Source organism: Harpia harpyja, unplaced genomic scaffold (genome assembly GCF_026419915.1).
Source record: "Harpia harpyja isolate bHarHar1 unplaced genomic scaffold, bHarHar1 primary haplotype scaffold_46, whole genome shotgun sequence".
Classification (NCBI taxonomy): Eukaryota; Metazoa; Chordata; class Aves; order Accipitriformes; family Accipitridae; genus Harpia; species Harpia harpyja.
In genome coordinates this window covers 1,487,163-1,498,493 of record NW_026293385.1, presented here as the reverse complement: position 1 = coordinate 1,498,493, position 11,331 = coordinate 1,487,163, and the positions used below count along the sequence as shown (strand labels likewise).

General features: G+C 47.5%; 1 non-coding gene across 1 annotated transcript; it reads left to right on the top strand.

Moving 5' to 3' along the window:
• Window positions 1-548: 548 nt before the first annotated feature.
• LOC128138452 (small nucleolar RNA SNORD45) lies at window positions 549-633 on the top strand. The gene has a single exon (XR_008234017.1). It is a non-coding gene; the product is annotated as a small nucleolar RNA SNORD45 (small nucleolar RNA).
• The last annotated feature ends 10,698 nt before the right edge of the window (window positions 634-11,331 follow it).

The window sequence follows — 11,331 nt, the reverse complement described above, 5'->3', positions numbered from 1 at the left end:
CAGACTTTGGGGCTTAAAAATGATGCTCTGGGCCCTTAAAATGAGTCTCTGAACCTTAAGAACGGACCTTGGAGCTAATAAATTAGTTTTTGTACTCCATATATGTGGGTCTGGACCTTAAAAATGACTGTTTGCACCCCCCAAAGTAGGCTTTGGTCTTTTAAATTGATGCTTTTTGCCCTAACATTGAGGCTTGCATTATAAAAATAAGGGTCTACACTTGCGAAACTCAGGGTTGAATTTTAAAAATGATGCTTTGTAAAGCACAAAATCGGACTTGCTCACCGTAGCTATCTCCACGGCAGGTTAAATTTCTCGCCGTCTATTGTGTTTTAGTTCCCTTCTCACGCAAACGGTGGTGACAAACAGTACCCAAAAGGCTCTGGTGCTCCCAAACGGCGGCTTGATGATCTGCGTAACCCACCTCTAGCCGCATCTCAAGGAGCGTAGGAACAGCGTTACAAGTAAATAAGGCAGCGTCCTGCTTTAGGAAGAAAGCGTGTTGGATTTGAAACCCTCGGGTAGGACAGGAGGAGCATGTCTTCTTGGGTCAGCGATGAGCGTCGGCACGTATTATCTGATCCAGAGCCGATGTCTGTCGCCGCTTTAGCTCTGGAATTACTCTGAGACCCAGGAGGCTCCATTTTCCTTAGGCTGTCACCTAAGGGAGTCAAGATAAAGACAGTTTAACAAGCGCAGGGAATAAGAAAGGAAACCAACGGACGTGACAGCAACCACCGACCACCTCTCACCAGCAGGCAGACGCCCAGCCATCTCGGTGCGACGGCTGCCTTGGGAAGACTCCCCCAGTCCCGAATTTCTTGCTGAGCGTGACACTACGTGGAACGGACCGTGGTACCTCGTCGGTCAGCTCGGGGCAGCGGTCTCTGCTGTGTCCCCTCCCAGCCAGCTCACTGGGGCAGCAGAGCGAGAAACGGAGAAGCCCTTGGTTCTGCATAAGCACCGCTCAGCAGTAGGTAAACATTGGTGCGCTGTCAACGCTCAAAACGGCACCGTGCAAGCTGCGATGACAAAAAAATGACCTGTATCCCAGCACAGAAACCCTTCTGTGCCCGCTCACGATTCCTATTCCTATGAGAAACCCATGAAAAATAGGGCATTTGACTTACCGGGGAGAAATGCAAACACGCTCCCGGTCTCTGGCTGGCATCTGGCTTTACTTGCATGACCTAGAAAGTACGCACAAGTCTACGCGGTTTCTTCTGCACCTTGGGAAAGGCGTCTCTTGCCTCGATTTCCAAGGAGAAACTCCCAAAAGCGGCACCACAGAGGTATTCCTAAACCTCGCTAACTGAGAGCAGGGTAGGGTGGCTTTGGGGGGGGGGGGGGGGGGGGCTGTGCGGCTGGCTATGGGGCAGGCGGTGGGCTTTGGGGTGGGGGGGGCTGCTGGGGGGTTACTGACGCTGTCCCGTAGCGAATTACGGTGGTCGTGGGGCGACCGTTCAGCGTCCGGCCCCTCCTGGAGCAACTCCGGGCGGAGGCTACGTCAACGGTGAGCGCTGGGGGAGCTGCCCCACGGCGGGGGGGGGGACACACACAAAACAACCCCGTTCTGCCCCACGGCTCTGTGGGGTCTCTTCTTCCCGGCCCCACGGCTCGACGGGGCCCGGCTCGTTCCCCCCCCCTCCCCCCCAGGTGGAAATGCAGAAAGCTTTGACGGATTTTGTGCAGAGGGAATTCAAAGCGCTGCGGGGCCAGGCCCGGGCCCTGCACGCCGCCTTGTAGCGCGTGGGGTGCCCCGCTCGTGGAGGAACCCGCCCCACGGTGAGACGGCCGGCCCCACGGCGAGACGGCCAGCCCCACGGTGAGACGGCCCCCACGGCCGTCCCTGCAGCCTTACGGGACCCACAGATGGGACGGACTAACCCCACGCTGCAATGGCCGTGGGGCCTGGACGGACGGACAAACGAGCTGCCCCCCTCCCCCCCCCAGCTCCCCGTTCCTGTGCATGGTGCCAATAAAAATGGCTGAGCCTCGGGGATCTCCGTACCTGGGTGACAACGGGGGGGTAAAAAGGGACCTGGGGGAGGGGGAAATTGGGGTGCTGGGGGGGGGGTCCCCGAGAGGGTGGGAGGTGGAGACGAGCGTGGCCTGATCCCACATGTTTATTGAAGCAGAAGCTGGTGTGTTTTTTTTGGGGGGGGGGAGTTCCCCCACTGTGCACACCTGGGGAAACCCCCCCTGGAAGGGGCAAAAGGGGGGGCTCGGACCCCCTGAAACGGGGTTCAGAGCCCCCCCGTGCCCCCCACCCCCCCGGAGTGCTGCCACAGAGCAGGGGGTCCCCAAACACAGGGTAAGGGCCGGGGGGCTGGAAACACCTTGTCCAAGTTTTGCCCCCACTCCCTGAACTGGGATGGGGGGGAGGGAAGGCGTGGCCCGGTGGGTGTGGCCAGGCGTGGCCGAGTCATCACTCCTCCTTCTTGTCCCAGGGGCCATCATGGGCTGCTGGGGAGGGGGGGGGCAGGCAGAGTGGGTGTTAAGGGGTACGAAAGGGGGTTGGGGGGGGGTTGAAAGGGGGTTGGGGGGGGGGTCGTAGGGGGTTTGGGGTGCCCCCCCCCTCCCTACCTGCAGGCGCGCGTGCTGGTCCAGAAGCCGGTCGTACTCCCGCGTCAGCCCCTCGGCCTGGCGCCGCATGGCCTGCACCTCGTTCTCCGCCTTCTCCAGAGCTGTTGGGGGGGGTTGTCTGTGTCAGGGTCACCCCCAAAAAAACCAGCAGTGCCCCCCACACACACCGTAACGCCCCCCCACAACATAATGCCCCCCGCAGCCCTGCCCGTACTGCGTTTGCTGGCCGCCAGCTCCTCCTTCAGCTTCTCCACCTTGGCCTTGAGGGTCTCGTTCTTGTCGTGGGAGGGGGACGACGGGCCGCCCCCGTCACCCCCTGCCTCCTGCAGCTGCTGGCGGGGGGGGGGCACGTCAGGGCCCGAGGCGCCTGGATGCCTCCTTCGCCCCCCCCCCCCGCCTCCCGCCATACCTTCCGCAAGGCATCGTTATCCTCCGTGTAACGGCGGGCGGCTTGGCTGGCGCCTTCCGCCTGTTTCCAGAACGTTTCGCTGGAAGCGCCCAGCACGGCCTGCTGCGAGATGAGGGTGACCAGGCGGCGCAGGAGGCTGCGGGAGGCAGGGTAAGCCGGGCTCCGTGGCACCCCCAGACCCCCCCCCCCAGATTTGCCCCCCCCCCCCCCAAACTCACAAGGAGAGCAGGAGGGCAAAACCGGCCAGGTAGAGGTTGTGCTGGGCTCGGAAAAGCTTCATGTGGAAATGCTCGAGGGCGCCGGGGCTGCTCTGCAGGGCCACCCGCTCCGTCACGTCGTATGAGGAGATTGAAGTAGACGGACGCCTGTAATCTTGAGAGCAGACAGCAGACGACCCTTTATTGCTAACACACACACATACTTATAGTCACATATTCTGCAAAGTCACTGTACACGCGCACAAACATAAAATATGATTGGTTATATCAACGCTGTACACGCGCATAAACATAAGATATAATTGGTTATACTAACACTGTACACGCGCATAAACTTAGGACACAATTGGTTATATTAACTAAAACACGCGAAACTTGTCTCAGTCTAATTGGTCAAGATAAACTGCCGAATTGCGGTTCTTTGTGCCAAGTTCCCTTTATCTTGGAATGTGCACCTGTGTTCTTCTAATTGGCATCTTTCTTTTTTTGTCTTCTTGTTTATTCTGTTCAAGGTCTTCTAAAGGCATCTGGAATGCTCTTGCGACCGTTAGCTATATATGTGTCCACAATTCCCCCTTTTTTGTTTTTCGACAAGTAACAACATGCTGTATTGCCCTTTGCAAAAACCTATGAACACAGCTAATTAAACACGGCAAAAGCAACATTATACCTAATAAAATACATAAGAATAAAAGACTGTTCAGTTAATGCCAATGACACACAAAAAGAGGTTTGATTAATAGCTTTTGTCAGTGTCACCCAAACATTCTTACTGTCCCACGGTGTTAAATGATGTGGATCAATCACTGGTGCCACTGTCATGCTGCTTACTACAGTCAGCGTGTTCCATATCAATCTCAGCATAAGGTTTCGTCCATTTAGTTGGAATCCACTTCAGCCCATTTTCTGTAATGACACAAGCATAACCTCGGCCCCACGTTATTACTTTAAAAGGTCCCTCCCATTGCTGACGCTCCATATTTTTAACCCAGACTTTCCACCCATTATCAATATTTTGAATCCCACTATTCATTGTTTGAAAATGCCGAACTACAGGGGGGACAACTGACTCTCCACGCAGGGTCAAAAAATTCATCACATTTATTGCTTTCATGAGTCTATTTGAAGGAGGTTCCCCTAATTCCCCCTTTTTTTGTTTTTCCAAAAAGTCTTTTAATACTTTATGAGTACGTTCGATTATAGCTTGACCTGTGGGAGAATGAGGAATGCCAGTAATATGAGTAACTCCCCATTGCTGAAAAAATTCCCGAGTCCGTTGTGCTATAAAACATGGTCCATTATCTGTTTTTATCTGGGCCGGGACACCCATTACTGCAAATGCTTGTCGTAAGTGTGTTTGTAGATGTCGGCTTGTTTCGCCCGCAAGTGCTGTGGCCCATATCATCAAGGAATATGTATCAACAGAAACATGAACATAACACAATTTTCCAAAAGCTGGTACATGAGTCACATCAGTCTGCCACAATTGCAAGGACTGCAGACCCCTAGGATTTACAGCGCCATCTCCGTGCCCAGATAATTTCTGGCACTCAGCACAGGATTGAATGATGGCGTTGGCATCTGCTACAGAAATCTGAAACTGTTTGGCTAATACTTTCACTGGTTGGTGGAAAAAACTATGAGCTCCACGTGCCTGTAGAAGTTTATTGGAGGGTGGCCCGGTCCATACAGGATTAGCTAGCAAATCAGCTCGTTTATTCCCTTCTGTGATCCATCCAGGCAAACTGGTGTGACTTCACACATGCATTATATAATAACACTTTGTCCGTTGGTTTAACAGAAATAGCAACATCTTAAATTTTTCAAACAATGTGATGTTATCAATTTCTTTCAAATAAGCCCATCTCAAGCGTTTTACTACACCTACCACATCTAAAGAATCAGCAATAATATTGACCTCAACATCCTGCCACTTTTTAAATACTTCTATTACAGCTTGAATTTCCACCACTTGGGGGGAGCCTTCACATGTGACAATGTGATTTTTCCATACCTGACCTTCTTTCCAAACTACTACTGCCTTTCCTGTTTTTCCACTGCCATCCGTATATACTGTAGGACCATCAGTAGGTAACTGTGCACACAATTCTTTTTCTTCTAGTTGTATATTTTGTAGCAAGGTAAACATTTTGTGTGCAGGAAGATGAATATCTATCTTTCCTTCGAAATCTGCAAAAGCAATTTGTAAAGTTAGACTATTCTGTAGACACCATTGTAAATATCCTTGAGTCAAAGGAACGACAATCGTGTGTGGTTCTTGTCCACAAATCTCAATAATCCGACGTCTCCCCTTTATAATTAATTCTGAAATCATTTCAATTCGAGACAATATGGTTTTTTGGGCCTGGTGAGCTAAAAAGATCCATTCTATTATTAACAAGTCTTTGTGACTTCCCTCCCATTGATATATGATCCCGAGGGGTTGTTTTTCTCGGTTTAAAATGCTAAGATTAATGTCAAGATTTTCTTTAATTCTAAAAGCCTGACTCTGGGATATTAGATCTGCTATCTTTTGTAATGCTTGTTTACCTTGAGGAGTCAATTGTCGAGGTGCCGTTAAGGTAGTGTCACCTCGTAACATTTCAAATAAAGGGGTCAGAAGCTCATTATCTATTCCCAACAGTGTTCGAACCCAATTGATTGTCCCCAGTAATTTTTGCACATCATTCAATGTTTCAATCTTGTCTGTAATTTCCAGTTTTTGTGGAACTATAGTTTTTTCTAAAATCTTCCAGCCTAAATATTTCCATGGTTGCATTTTTTGTACCTTTTCTGGTGCTATTTTTAAACCAAAATCAGACAATTGTGTAGTCAATTCTTTGAGCTTTTCGGATAACTCTCTTCTCCCTGCTATCAAGATATCATCCATATAGTGATAAATAATCAAGTCTGGATTTTGTTGTCTAAACCCTTTTAGAGCTTGGGATACATAGGATTGGCATATGGCTGGAGAATTTTTCATTCCTTGTGGCAGAACTACGCAGTGATAACGTTCCATGGGTTCCTGTTTGTTTATGTTGGGGATAGAAAAGGCAAATTTTTCCGCATCTTTTGGGTCTAAATATATTGTAAAGAAACAATCCTTTAAATCAATAATCAAAATGGTCCATCCTTGTGGAATCAGAGTAGGCGTGGGTAACCCTAATTGAAGGGCTCCCATATTTTCCACTACTTCATTTATCTTTCTTAAATCATGCAATAGTCTCCATTTCCCAGATTGTTTTGGAATGACAAAAACTGGTGTATTCCAAGGGCTCGTGGTATTCACCAAGTGCCCTTGTTCCAATTGCTCCTGTACTAACTGTTTCAAGATGGCGACCTTAGATTCAGTCAGCGGCCATTGATCTACCCAAATCGGTTCCTCTGTTTTCCATTTCAGTTTTAGGCGTGGTCGCCCATCAATGGCCGCGCCACAAAATTGTCTCCTGTACTAAGCACACATCCCATTTGACTTAATGCATCCCTGCCTATCAGGTTCATAGGGATATTGGTTACATAAGGTTTGATATAAGAAACTGAATTCTGACAAATCAATTGAATCATATATTTGCTTTGTCGAGTTTTTGATAATCCTCCCACACCGAACAGTTTTGAATCCATCTCAGAAAGCTCCCAAGTAACAGGCCAGTCCTCCCACGACAGAACTGTTACATCTGCTCCAGTGTCCACTAAAGCTTGTCATTTTATTTTTTCTGGCCTGGTCTTTGCATTTTGTAACTCTGCTGATATACTAGGTTTTGTTTTATTGACCTCCCTTGACCACATAATTTGAGCTTCTAATCCCGTAGATCCAAACCCTGCATTGCCACGCTGTTGATTAACCTTACATGGTACATTTGCTTTAAAAGGGACTAGCTGTGCAATTCTGCTTCCTTCCTGTATCGATACTGGTGGAGACGGCGTCCAAATCATAGCATAAATGCGACCTGTGTAGTCCCCATCAATCACCCCGGGAAGCACAAAAATTCCTTGTAATGTTATACTAGACCATCCCAACAACAGGGCACTAAGCCCATTACCTAATGGTCCTTGTGCGTTTACTGGCACACGGTGTACCTGAGAGTTCCATAGTAGAATGGTTTCTATTGTTGAGACATCCACTCCGGCACTTCCAGCTGTTCGGGCTGGCAGTTCTGCCAGACATCCTTCTTGGCGCTGTTCTGGGATCCTTTCGGAGCTGTTGGGGTCATCGCACCGCTCCTCGCACTCTTCTTGTAGTTTCCCATCGATGGGGTACCTCAAGGTGGCAGAGCTACACCTTCATTTGTGAAACGAGATCTACATTGGTTAGCATAATGTCTCTCTTTATGACAACGAGGGCATATATTAGGCCCAGCTTCCACTTTGTTTCGCCCTTCTTTACGCTGAAATTGCAAATGTCCCGGTTGTCCACATTTATAGCATTTCTTAACATTTTTTGTATCCATTCGCATGGCTACAGCAAAAGCATTGGCCATTAATGTAGTTTTATGCTCCAAAGACCCAACTTTGTTACAGGCCTCTATCATATCTACTAGCGTCACTCTTCCTGGCATCGACTGTAGTATTTTTTTACAGTCTGCATTTGCATTTTCCACAGCCAATTTTATTATCAATGCTTCTTTGGCATCAGCATTATCTATTTGCTTTTCAATAGCATCTCGCAGACGATCAATAAAGGACAGATAAGGTTCCGTATTACCCTGCCTTACACTTGTAAATGATTGTTCTGACTTTCCAGCTTCAGGCAAGGTTACCATTGCCTTCAGAGCTAAGGAAGCTGATTCTTGTAATACTTCCACCGGTAGCCTCGCTTGCCTATTAACATCTGCAAAGTCACCAGTCCCCATCATTTGAGCAGAAGTGATCATATACCTCGGATCTCCTTCTGGGCGGTCCAAATTTCTCAGTGCCGCTAAATCACATAATTCTGCCCATTTCACCTTCCATAATAGACGCTGAGTCGGGGTTAAAATCATTGTAGCCAATTGTGTACAGTCAAAGCCCGTTAAAATTTGACCAGAAAATATATTCTCCAATAACGCCTGACTAAACGGAGCAGACAGTCCATTAGCCATTACTGTTTTCCGTACTTCTTTTACTAAATCCCAATTGAAAGGTTGCCACACGTTTGGGGCATTCTGCCTGACTGTAACTGGAAAAGCCACAGGATTTAGACCTTCGGTTAACATTTTATCATTTATGTCCTTCCATCGCTTTTTTATAGCTTCTCCTGGGGATGTATCTGTCTCATAGGGAGGTGCAGAGGGGATAGGTCTCTGCTCGAGAGGCAGGTTACTTAAAGGTTGATCGTTGCCTCCATTAGTGACATCTCCCTCGGTGTTTAATTCCTCATCACTGTCCGAATTATTTACCACCTCACCACACACATTTCTCTTTTTTTCCGGGGTATCTTCAATTGAAATTTTTTACAGCAGCAGCCATCTCCTTTTCTGCCTTAAGGGCTTTCAACGTTTCCAGCACCAATCTCCACATAGCAGAGATTTTCTGAGCCTTCACGTCCCCACGCGATACAAAGTCCCAAATTACTTTTCCCATTTCTTCCCAATTTTTAACTTCAAAGACTTCTACATTCGAAGTGGGGGCACCATGGTCCTTAAGCCACTTCAGCATCATACCTAAAGTATTTGAATCATACTTAATCCCTCTCACGGAGAGGATATGCGAAAGCATTCGTACAATTGCCCCTTCTTCCACAGACATCTGGGCACCCATTTTAATCCTCTTAGCCGCTCACCTTACTTCCAAACGAGCAGGGTGATTGATCTCCCGGGAGAAGGTTGTCGGCTCAGTCCAGCTGGCTAGACGATCGTTCGGCTAGAGTCTCCTCCGGACACACTTCCAGCAATTCCAGCGTTTTCTCGGCCCGCAATCACGTCGGGGTCACCATTTGAGGAGATTGAAGTAGACGGACGCCTGTAATCTTGAGAGCAGACAGCAGACGACACTTTATTGCTAAAACACACACATACTTATAGTCACATATTCTGCAAAGTCACTGTACATGCGCACAAGCATGAAATATGATTGGTTATATCAACGCTGTACACGCGCATAAACATAAGATATAATTGGTTATACTAACACTGTACACGCGCATAAACTTAGGACACAATTGGTTATATTAACTAAAACATGCGAAACTTGTCTCAGTCTAATTGGTCAAGATAAACTGCCGAATTGCGGTTCTTTGTGCCAAGTTCCCTTTATCTTGGAATGTGCACCTGTGTTCTTCTAATTGGCATCTTTCTTTTTTTGTCTTCTTGTTTATTCTGTTCAAGGTCTTCTAAAGGCATCTGGAATGCTCTTGTGACTGTTAGCTAAATATGTGTCCACAGTGGGGGTGGGGGATCGCCACTCGGGGACTAGCTGGGTGTCGGTCGGCGGGTGGTGAGCAATTGCACTGCACATCATTTGTACATTCCAATCCTTTCATTATTACTGTTGTCATTTTATTAGTGTTATCATTATCATTATTAGTTTCTTCTTTTCTGTTCTATTAAACCGTTCTTATCTCAACCCACGAGTTTTACTTCTTTTCCCGATTTTCTCCCCCATCCCACTGGGTGCAGGTTGGGGGGGGAGTGAGTGAGCGGCTGCGTGGTGCTTAGTTGCTGGCTGGGGTTAAACCACGACATCCATAAAAGAAAAAAAACCAACAAACCAACCATGTTACTGGAAAACACCCTTCCACTTACAGGTTTCCAAATCAGCTTCTGCTCTTTTGCCCAGCATTAACATAAATCAGGGAAAAAAGATCCTGCTTCTGGTTTTTAGATAACTTGACCTAACTTAGGTCACAACTACTTGTTTTAAAAAAACATTTGTGGATATAAGAAAAGATCCAAGTTGCTAACCTCTTAAGACAGCTTATTTGCATTGTGCTAGACAGTTAGAACTGATGGCCAGGAAATGAGAAAAAGTTTGAAATCCACAAAGGGTGACACTACATACAGCACAAGTTTTGGACACATGAAATGTGTTTCATATCAGTTTTGATTTAAGGATATTCCCATCAGCTTCCTGCTAACATTAAACAAGACAATTTAACACTGGCTTCTTTTAGTTCAATGTCTTTGCTGTGCTTCTACTGATTCTGGAAGGACATTATAGTTGATTGTAGAGGAAGGACATATAACAAAGTGGTCTGTTAAACAGAGCTGTTGCAGCAAATTCAGCATTACCTTGGTTTTGTTTATGGAAGAGGATGAATGAAAACATCAACCAATCTGCAGCTAATGTTGCTAGCAGAGCCTTGTGCTCTTAAACACAGTGGTCGATTTTTATAGTTCAGAGGCTTAGCTGTACATACATCTCTTTTAATCTAAATCCAAGAGCTGTATGTCAGCATGCAGAGCAGCACAAGTCAAGCTCTGTTTGTAGAAGGTGCTCAAACCTGCTTTAGCTAGCTCACTGCCCAGTTAGGCTGAGCAGGACACCAGGCACCTGGGTTTGGAGGCCCACAAGGTTACTGCCCCTGGAACTCCAAGCACAACAAGGCATCATTTTCACCTCCAACCCTCTGCTTGCCCTGTCTGCTTAGACTTCTTTGCAGTCAGAAGCAGCACAGGACTGACATGGCAGGCCAATATTAAATTAAAAGCAGCATGAGCTTTTTTTTTTTACACCACAGAACCCTTGCTTTGGAAAGTGAAAAATGGAGAAAGAAACCCCTACTTTGCATTACTAGATGAAACCAGGGGAGAGAAAGGAGTGGGACAGGAGGTGAGGACTGTACTTAATGGATCAAGGGTCTCTACAGAAACACTAGTAGCAAAAGGGGGAGACACATTAAAAAGGTCTCTACAACTCATCATGCTTGTCAAAGAGTTGCAAGAGGCTGTGTTGGCTGCAAATGTTTGTCTCAACATTGCTGCTGCAAAGAGCCTCAACATCCTGTTGCTGTGGGGGAGTACGCGCAAAATGTCCCTGAAGAAACCACCATATCCGCCTGAAGCTAGCAGTGCCTACCAAGCTGTGCTTGCCCACGAGCAAGGTGAAGAAACCACCGTGAACACCTGGGCATGCGCCCATGGAGGACCACAGGGCGGCACATATGGTAATGAGCTCCGTGGAAATGGGTGGACTTTTCGGAGA